Source organism: Mus caroli, unplaced genomic scaffold (assembly GCF_978045245.1).
Source record: "Mus caroli unplaced genomic scaffold, Mus_caroli_1 scaffold_19, whole genome shotgun sequence".
In the NCBI taxonomy this organism is placed as follows: Eukaryota; Metazoa; Chordata; class Mammalia; order Rodentia; family Muridae; genus Mus; species Mus caroli.
In genome coordinates, this window is record NW_028227274.1 from 57,881,226 (window position 1) to 57,890,823 (window position 9,598).

Below are 9,598 nucleotides of genomic sequence, written 5' to 3' on the forward strand. Positions count from 1 at the left end.
TTCTATCTTCTTTCCAGGCCAACCCCCTACTGTTCTGCAAATCAAATAATATGTGTTAGAAAATGGGAGCAGGGGGGTGGGAACCTCTTCGAATCAGAACATGTGAGAGGATGGTTTAGAAGGGATGGGATAAGGAAAGGAAAGCAATGGCATCCTCCTCCCCTGAGACAACTAGCATAGAAGTACTTCCCTAGGCCCGATGTGCATCATCTAGGTGAATAATATCAGTTACCAAATCAGACCCTAGTTTACAGTTCATCTCCACTGATGCTTATCAAGTGTGTAGGCTTTTCTGTCTTCCTTAATTGGATATGGGCTCGGCCTGAGGCAACAGACAGGACATATTAGAAACAAATTCCTCAGAGTATAACTGAACCACTTTAAGCAAGATGTCTATCAGATAGTTCCATGAACTACAGCTAAATGAGAATAAATCTTTTAAACAGTTCTCTTCAAAGGAGCTTGTGTGAAGGTCAGAAGATAGAATAGAAAGGGAAAAAATGTTGAAAAACCCTGAAAGATAATTAACCTGCCTGAATATCTTACTTAGGCTTACACTTGTCAAATCCCACTTTATTAATTATAGCATACTCAATCAGAGATAGAACAAAAATAGAAGGAATTTAACTACCATTTCACTGTGGAGTCATAGCTAAACTAATTTAGGGTGATGTTCAGAGTTGGTGAGATAGGAATATTAGTACTGGAATAATGAGGGCTAGCAGCCTGGCATGAGTCAAGAGAAGCAATCCAAACACCTGTATTCATGTCATGAATTTTACCAGAACATGGGAGAAGATAGAAGGTCAAAAATTGACTGTTACTCAGTTCCAGCTCAACTTGGAAAACCCAGTTCTCTGGCCACTCTTGGTCTTTGCCTACTTGTCTATAAGGTACTGGTTTCTCAGCACTCTGCTCCCTAGAAGACATAAATAGCAACTGAAGAACACTGTTCATGTCTGTCTCCAACACATGGCTGATACGTGATCATCCTGGCAGAACTGAAGATACCCTAAAGAGGGAAACTTACGCCTCTCTGTGAATCCAAGCTCCGGTAAAGAGCCATAGATTATACTGAACCTTCTGCAAGGCTGGTGGACTGACTAGAACTCCAATAATGCTCAAATGATGCAGTGTTGCAAGTTCAATGGCAGAGTACCATGGGCCATCTCTAATCCACTTAAAAGTCATTCATTGTCCTTCTCTCTGTGTATGCAGTCTAACATCTTTGTTAGACTTTGTTCCATTAGGTAAATCCCTTGGAATGTACAAATTGACCCCTAGTTCTACCAACCCAAAGGCTATGAATATCGTCAGATATTATCTAAGGCCTGTCTGGTGAGTCCCAGCTTTTCTGAGACTTGCCTACCTGATGTTTCCATCAATGCATTCGAAAAGGTTTATGATTTTCTTTCTCTGTTACTATAAAACTTCATGGAACTGCTACCACAATGGAAAATAGAATGTGGCATAATCTGAATTGGTCCAGAACCATGGTCACTCATATTTGGCTCCAGAATAAATTACCAATCACCCCTGTGAGGTGAAAGTTGTGTTTTAGAATAGATGTTTCTCTTTAGCTATGAGATTACACAAACAGTGGCCCCAGTGAATTGAAATTTCCTCAGAATCTCATGCTGGAGGAAGAAAAAGGTTGACAATTTGGACCTAGCCAGAAGAACTCATCTTTCAGAGAGAGATTACATACAGTGCTGACAATTTCCCAGACTACCTTGCAGGGAGCACAAGAATGAAGGCAATGATGGATCACTGATGGAGGAAACACTGCATTGCCTAGAACTACTTAGTTATGCAGACCTTTGTCCTCTGCTGAAGCTTAAATCTCATACCAGGATCTTGAAGATGAACTATGTGGGCGGGTGGGGTAACCTCTTAATTTCTTCCTTCATCCAATGTGATTATATTGAACAAATATCATTTCTCTAATTTTCTCTACTAGTATATTGAGAATGAGTGGCCCTGGCTCATGCCTTGAATACTACAGGAACAGTGTCTGAACTGTCAGCTAAGACTTAAAATTAAATTCCAGGAGAACAGAGCAGATTTCACAAGACTTGTAAGAAACTAGCTATCAATCATGAATTGCCTAAAGTGGCTGCAGACCTTATATACATTCCTTGAAATTCTTGCCACCACCCAATGAGACAGGCACCATAATCCATCATCACAGAGAGAAAACCGAATGTAAGGAATGGCCCCAGGTTACACACAGATGGAAGAACGTGAGTTTTCAGCCGATACTCTTCTACATTCCACCGAGCCCCATAGAACCTAATCATTTTTAAATGTGGCAAAAAAAAAAAGACATTCATATAAGCAAAAAATAGCACCCAGAGGCTCTAGGTTTCTCTTTATAGGACACAAAACCCCAGGCACCTGGAAAAGAAAAACAAGAAATAACCCTAAAGGCTTGGTGTGTGTTTCAATAACAAGAGACTGCAGCAAAAGGAGCTAATACTGCCAAAAAGAGTCCAATTTTCTCTGAAGCGTCAAGGTGAAGACAAAGCTCTAGGCAGCATTATGCATAATGAAAACCATTATCAAGCTCCCGCCCCCACCACCTCTTGCTAATTCTTTTATCATGCAGATTGCTTTAATTCGATTTCAGGATTTTTTTTTTTCTTCTGTTGTTGCCAAGGACTATAAACACGGGATATGAGACAGCAGTGTTCCAGGTCTTCATTGTAGTTATTATGCTCATTTAGCTTAGGATCTAAGACTCCACTAGCTAAGAGCAGAGCTCAGCATCCTTTCCTGTAAGGTGTGCCCATCAGCAACCCCTTGCCACGTCAGCTCCACTCACCAGCTTTCCAAAGCTGCCCTGGAGGAAAAGCCATACCGGACTGAAAAACACCTGGGAAACTCATTAAATGCTCTTGCAGAGAGTGATGGTTCTCTGGGATTGAGCCACATTTATTAGGTGATAGACACACCCTTCTGGGCATCCAATTTACTGGTAAAGTACACTCTATTGCTCAAGTCTCCTCGCAGCCCATACCTCCTGCCTAACATTCCTCAAATAAGCATCTTTTCCTTTAAAAGGCAATGGCATAATTGGGAGACTTAATCCCTGTGCTGAGGAGAGGAGAATGCTGGCACCTGGAAGGCAGCAGGGCACACCAGATTTAGAACCTTTTAGCCCAAGCTCCCACATTTGCCTTAGGCTCTGAGCAATACCTGCTAATCGTTCCCAGATGAGCTCCCACGTCTCTGCTGAATTCCCACCTATAAACTGCAGCTTACAATATCTCAAAGAGAAGTTCTGAGTGGAAAATGAAAGTATGTCTTCTAAGCATGTAATGTAATGCTTGCCAATTATGCAAATTGAGAATACACCTTTGCCTGTATGAAACCTTAGAATCATAGGAAATGTGATAAAGCATCCATTTCAAAAATGAGGAGTGTATGACCTGGTAAGTTGGGCAATGTTATATAGACTTAAATAAAATGAAACAGATTTCTTAATTTAAAAGTTCCTATACTTTTTACTTAAGTAATACACATTAGGCACCTTCTGGAGACACCTGTTAAATTGTCGTTAAAAAATAATAATAATAGCTTCAAGGAAGCCATTTATCAGATGAAGAGAGACACCCGAAGGTTAAGATGGCATTGTGAATGACTGTCACAGAGAGTGTTCTAAGGTAGATGCAGACCAATTCTCAATTCAATCTGAAAGAAAAGGCATGAAAAACAAGCAGAACAAGCCAACAAGAAACCTTACAGCATATACAGAGATAAACCAAATCTGCCTAATTGAGGATGCTCTATGCCACTTAGCCTGTGAGGCACATGAGTAGAGTAGAGTGAGGTCCCAAAATCACTTCACACAAAGCACATGATACTTGTGGTAAAAAAAAAAAAAGAAGAAGAAGAAGAAGAAGAAGCTGGGGAGGCTAGGACATCTTCCCATCCTACCAAGGCTAACTAAGGCCAACTCAACCACTGACACAAATGCAAAGAAGCTCCAGTATCTGCTGGTAGCCTGTGGCTCATTATAATATGTATTTCCCTGTAGAAACGTGCCCCCTGTGTGTTCATTTAAGATCTTAATAAAACATAACACACATGATGTTATTTGTAGAACTACAGGAAAGAAGTAGGACATGCATAAGAAAGCCTGGACTTTTGGTTTGATTTGCTGTTATGCCCATTAGAAATAGCTATATTGAGTTTAAATTTAGGACATTTATTAACACATACCTGAAGCTAAAGTCAGAATTTTCTCCAGAAACTTAATATAATGAAGTAGGAGCTTGCTACTCAAGGTATGGCCCATATAACCAGAATTTTGCCTTACCTGAGAGCTTGCGGGAATGTCCCAGGCCTTCAGAAATACAGGCAGCATTTTTACTGGAGTCATAAGTAATTCAGACACACTTGGAAGTATGGGAAGCTTTTCTACAGAGCACATTGAAAGCCTGGTAAAAGCTAACTGCAAGTGGTACCAGAAACCTGAGGGAATCCCACCATAATTGCCACATTAGCAGGGAACTTGGGGGCTCTTTTTAGAGTTCTTAACTCTGGAGCAGCAAACTATAAATTTCAGCAGCTGCCCTAGGAGGAAGATAAAGATATGAAAGAGAGGAAAACAAGCTACAATGTGTTAAGCAGTTGCATGGTAAGGAGGAGAGCTTCAAGAAAGACCGAGAAAGCTCAACATGGCAGAGGAAGCCGACTTAGGCTCTGGCCTGCCTTTGCATGAAAGAGAAGAGTGAAGGAAAAGTTTTACCTTTCTGGGTCCAGCCAAGTTTTGTCTTTCAGGCAAACTTGAAGAAGCTCATGGGAATTCTGAAGCAACTACACAGAGAGCAGGGGGATTTGGAGAAGAAAAAGTACACTATCTCATTAAAAGGATAATTATTCCTTCCATCTTTTTTACCACGGTTTAAGGTTAATCTCTTCCCCAGTTCCAAAGGATTGACTCTTGGTGAAGCTTAATGAATATCCATACCAGAGGTAGATTCTATTTATTTATTTATTTATTTATTTATTTATTTATTTATTTATTTATTCATTCATTCATTCATCCATTCATTTTGACAAGAAGGAAATGACTTTCCCTTACTGGGCCTCCAACAAAAGGAAATAAAACAAAGAAATAAATCCATATCCTTCTAGGGATAATGTTTAAAATTCCCCCTCTCATTATTGTCATGTCAGAAAAGAAATGTAAAGAAAATGATTAAATACCATGCCTTCACCATGTGGAACATATAAAAATACAACTCAAGTGCCCAAAGGCAAGTCCAAAGTCCTCAAGCTTGCCTTCCTTACCAGGGCATTGTAAGTGTTACAGCCCTGAAGGGAAAGGTATCCTGGCAGGTTGGAGCCAAAGAATACAACAAAATCACATCGCACAAAAGAGATGTATTTAGAGGTAGGAGAATGGCTGCCTCTGCTCTGTGAAAAGCAGCAGAGAAATGGGTAAAACACGGGGGGGGGGGTGTTTATATAGGGTTATTCTGGTAGGGGGTGGAGCTTTCCAGGGTGTCCTGTGATTGGAGGGATTATGTGGCCTGATCTTGGGGCAAGTTCAGGGACTGGAGGGATTCCCCCCACTTGCCCTGTGCTAGACAATGCCTGGCCACTCTCCTTCCTTGGGCTGGGAACTCCCTTTACAACCTGTGAGAATAGCTTTTAGCTAGAGGAATCTGGAGAGGGAGCAGTGGGGGAGCAGGACAAAGGAGGTTGGGGCTGTGGTAGACTGGTTCTTTCTGTGCTTCAAGGGGTTAGGCCAAGCCTCAAGAGATTTATGCACCTGAGTTGGTGTCAGTACTCAACAGGTATCCCCCATGAGTGCCCACGGGTCAGTAAAGGGTACAGAAGCAAACCACCCCAGAGACAGCTCCAGGGAAAAGCCTGTTTTATTGCATGTAAGCAACAACTTATACAGTGGAAGCCTGTCAACTGTAATTGGTTAGCACATTACCTTGAATTGGATAGAGATTCCTCATTCCACCCAGGTCTCTACACATTGAAGGAGACTTGAACAGTGCAGACTTTCTTTTTTATTTATTTATTTTTTATTAGATATTTTCTTTATATACATTTCAAATGCTATCCTGAAAGTTCCCTATACCCTCCCTCTGCCCTGCTCCCCTACCCACCCACTCCTGCTTCTTGGCCCTGGCATTCCCCTGTACTAGGGCATATAAAGTTTGTAATACCAAGGGGCCTCTCTTCCCAGTGATGGCCGACCAGGCCATCTTCTGCTACTTATGCAGCTAGAGATACAAGTTCTGGGGGTACTGATTAATTCGTATTGTTGTTCCACCTATAGAGTTGCAGACTCCTTCAGCTCCTTGGATGCTTTCTCTAGCTTCTCCATTGGGGGCCCTGTGTTCTATCTTACAGATGACTGTGAGCATCCACTTCTGTATTTGCCAGGCACTGGCATAGCCTCATATGAGACAGCTATAACAGGGTCCCTTCAGCAAAGTCTTTCTGGCATATGCAATAGTGTCTGGGTTTGGTGGCTGATTATGGGATGGATCCCCAGGTGGGGTAGTCTCTGGATAGTCCATCCTTTCATCTTAGCTCCAAACTTTGTCTCTGTAACTCCTTTCATGGGTATTTTGTTCCCTATTCTAAGGAGGAATGAAGTATCCACCCATTGGTCTTCCCTCTTCTTGGTTTTCTTGTGTTATGCAAATTGTATTTTGGGTGTTCTATGTTTCTGGGCTAATATCCACTAGAGACCAGCTACCAGCTACTCAATGCTACTTCTAAATTCAGTGTTCTGACTTCAGAAGCATGGCATGCCAAGTAAAATTTGATTTGTCAACTTGGTTGGATTAAAAATGCTTAGAATATAAATGAGACATACCTTTGGATGTATCTTTAAGGGTGTGTCTGGAGAAGATTGACTCACAGGGGAGACTTGCTTTGAATGCACAGAGCACCAGTCTGTGGGCTGGGCTCCTGGAGTGAACAGAGGGAGAGAGAAAGAAGTTGAGGGTCAGCTAAGCTCCAGCACCCACTGCTTTTGCTTCCTGCTCCATCCACACATGAGCAAGTAAACCATGCTTCTGCTGCCACAGTTGTAAACCACTACTGCCACCACACCTTCCTCGCCATGATGACTGTCTTTAAACTGTGAGTCAAAACAAGTATTTCCTCCTTTAAGTGAGTGACTTTGTATCAGACATTAGGTCATCGACACAGGAAAGTAACTAATATCATATATAAGAATTTAACGACTTCAAGTGTATAGCAAACCCCTGAGATGATCAGATTCGGCTTCGTAATGTACTACAATGGTAGGGATAGGACAACCATTCATTTGGATGACGCTGGAGCCCAAAGAGCTTTGGTACAAAGCAGAATGCAACATAAAATAAAACTGTGTCCTGAAAAGGAGAAAAGAAAACTTTACCTTGTTAAACTTGACATTGAATGAAACACAAAACAAAACAAACAGCAAATAATAATAACGTAAGATACATTTGAATGGAAATAAGTCAATTTATTATCAATAATCACTACAGATCCAGATAGAATATCCCATCCACCTAAAATACATAGTGTGTTGAATCGAGTTGGTTTTTTATAAATATCCAAATATATATCTGCTATTAAAAAATCACATGTGAAGACCAATAAGACCACGACAGACTGTGGTCATTGTCCTGAAGAATGAATACAGAGGTAGTTTTTACACAAGGTGGCCAAGGAAGTCCAACCTTCCCTAGGGATTACATACCAACAGAATGGCTTCCAACTTCTTGCAAAAAAAAAAAAAAATATTCCTGAACTGTGAAAACGGCAAGAAGCTTTTAAAAAAATCTGCATTGCAAAGAAGGCTTAGGGAGAATCTATAAATTTGCTAAAGTGAACGTGGTAGGAAAAGGAAGAAATCTCAGAACCTGAAGAAACCTCCATAAAGTTTACTCAAGCTAGAAGCACAGTAAAGTGCTTCTTCAAAAAAATAAGTTATTGATAATTTATTAAGAACTCTCCCGCCAAGCCTTACAAACACTAGATCACTTTCTCTGCTTGTAGATTATTCTTGCTAGGCCCAAGAAGATAGTAAGGGACAGCAGAGGAGCTCATTGCTCTATGAGGCTTTAAACAGTCATGCCTGTCTTCCTTGCACAGTATTTCATCTGTGCCACCTTCTCTGGGTCCTTCTTTCCAGAATCCTCCCCTAAGATCTGGCACTATTGCAGAATGGCTTGTAGCAGAGACTGAACCACCAGCCAGCTGCATTTGTTGTCCCAGATGTCTGTCCCAACCTTTCTAGTCACACTGAGGTCCCCAAAGAAGTCATGATGGATGTGAAAGAACTTGCCCATCTCCTGAAGAAGCTTCAATGCATTGGCATACTCCTTCCAATCAGGGCCTGCTGTGTACATACCAGCCATCATGGGAAAATAGAAGGAATAGGAAGCTATATTGCTCAACAGATTTGTGCCTCTTTTTATAAAATCTACATGACCCTGGGGTGTTCTGATGAGGTCCAGAGTCTGTCTAGCATCAGCATAATAGGAACTCTGCTGAAAGATCTCGAGCTTGTTCAGGTAGTAGGGTTGGTTCCAGCAGTAGAACTTTGGCAGGATGTAGATGTGGGCTTCCAGAAGCAGAGCATCATTGATGTCATCCAAAACTAGGCTTGGTTGTTAATACCAATAGGTATGACCCTGGAGAGCGAGGGAAGAACCCATGATGTCATCTGTCATGAGGAAGAAAGCTCTGAGCTGTTCTACATGCCAGCCCACAGTCAGCATCTACTGGAGGCTCTTAGCATTCTCTTTCCTCGACTCCACCAGTTCCAGGAATTTTTACACTAGAGTCAAACAGGATTGTACTTACCGTAACCTATGCACTGTACTCAATGTAAAGTATAGCATCTCTCATCTCTGAGCATCTTAGCTCATCCTCAGCATCATACACCTTGATGGCATACAGGGAGAGCTGCATCAAACCCTGCCTTTCTTGAGTTCAAACATCCAATTTGTGGTTTTGATTCCTTCTGAGAAAAGAGCACATTCATCTGTTCCTTGATGTGGGTCCTGAAGGCCATTCTGATGGAAGGGAAGAAAGCAACATCTGGGACACACATCACTAAATTAAAAATATTCAAAATACCAAGGGTTTAACTTAATAGGCATATATAAGCTAACGTAAATACCAGTTGTGGAACTGGCCCATGCAAGCACTTTTATAACTTGAAAAAGACAATTGTGCCCCTTCCTTCAGCTATTAGACTATTTAGAGAATGGACAGCAATATTTGGAAACTTCCCAGAAATCCTATTGGGGAGGAGAATTCCTCGTGTATATAATAATTTGTAGCATTATAGTCATCCGACTGTATTGTTAGTTACTGATGTTCAGCCCTGTCTACAATTGATCTAAAGATTTGGTATTACCATGTGCATTTACACACAGAGAAGTGTATTATAGACACAGAGTTCAGTGTAATTCCATGGCTTCACTTATCCAGTTGGCATTTGGAAAAAAAAATGAGCTTTGATGTTCTGTAAATTGATTTATCAGTCCTAATTCACAGCTTAATTGGGTAAAGAAAAATACCACTTGGATGAAATTACTATCTTGCTTTTGGTATTATAATT

General features: G+C 41.1%; 1 pseudogene; it reads right to left on the reverse strand.

The window, feature by feature from the left end:
* Positions 1–8,006: 8,006 nt before the first annotated feature.
* Positions 8,007–8,943, reverse strand: LOC110284542 (farnesyl pyrophosphate synthase pseudogene; annotated as a pseudogene).
* Between the last annotated feature and the right edge of the window lie 655 nt (positions 8,944–9,598).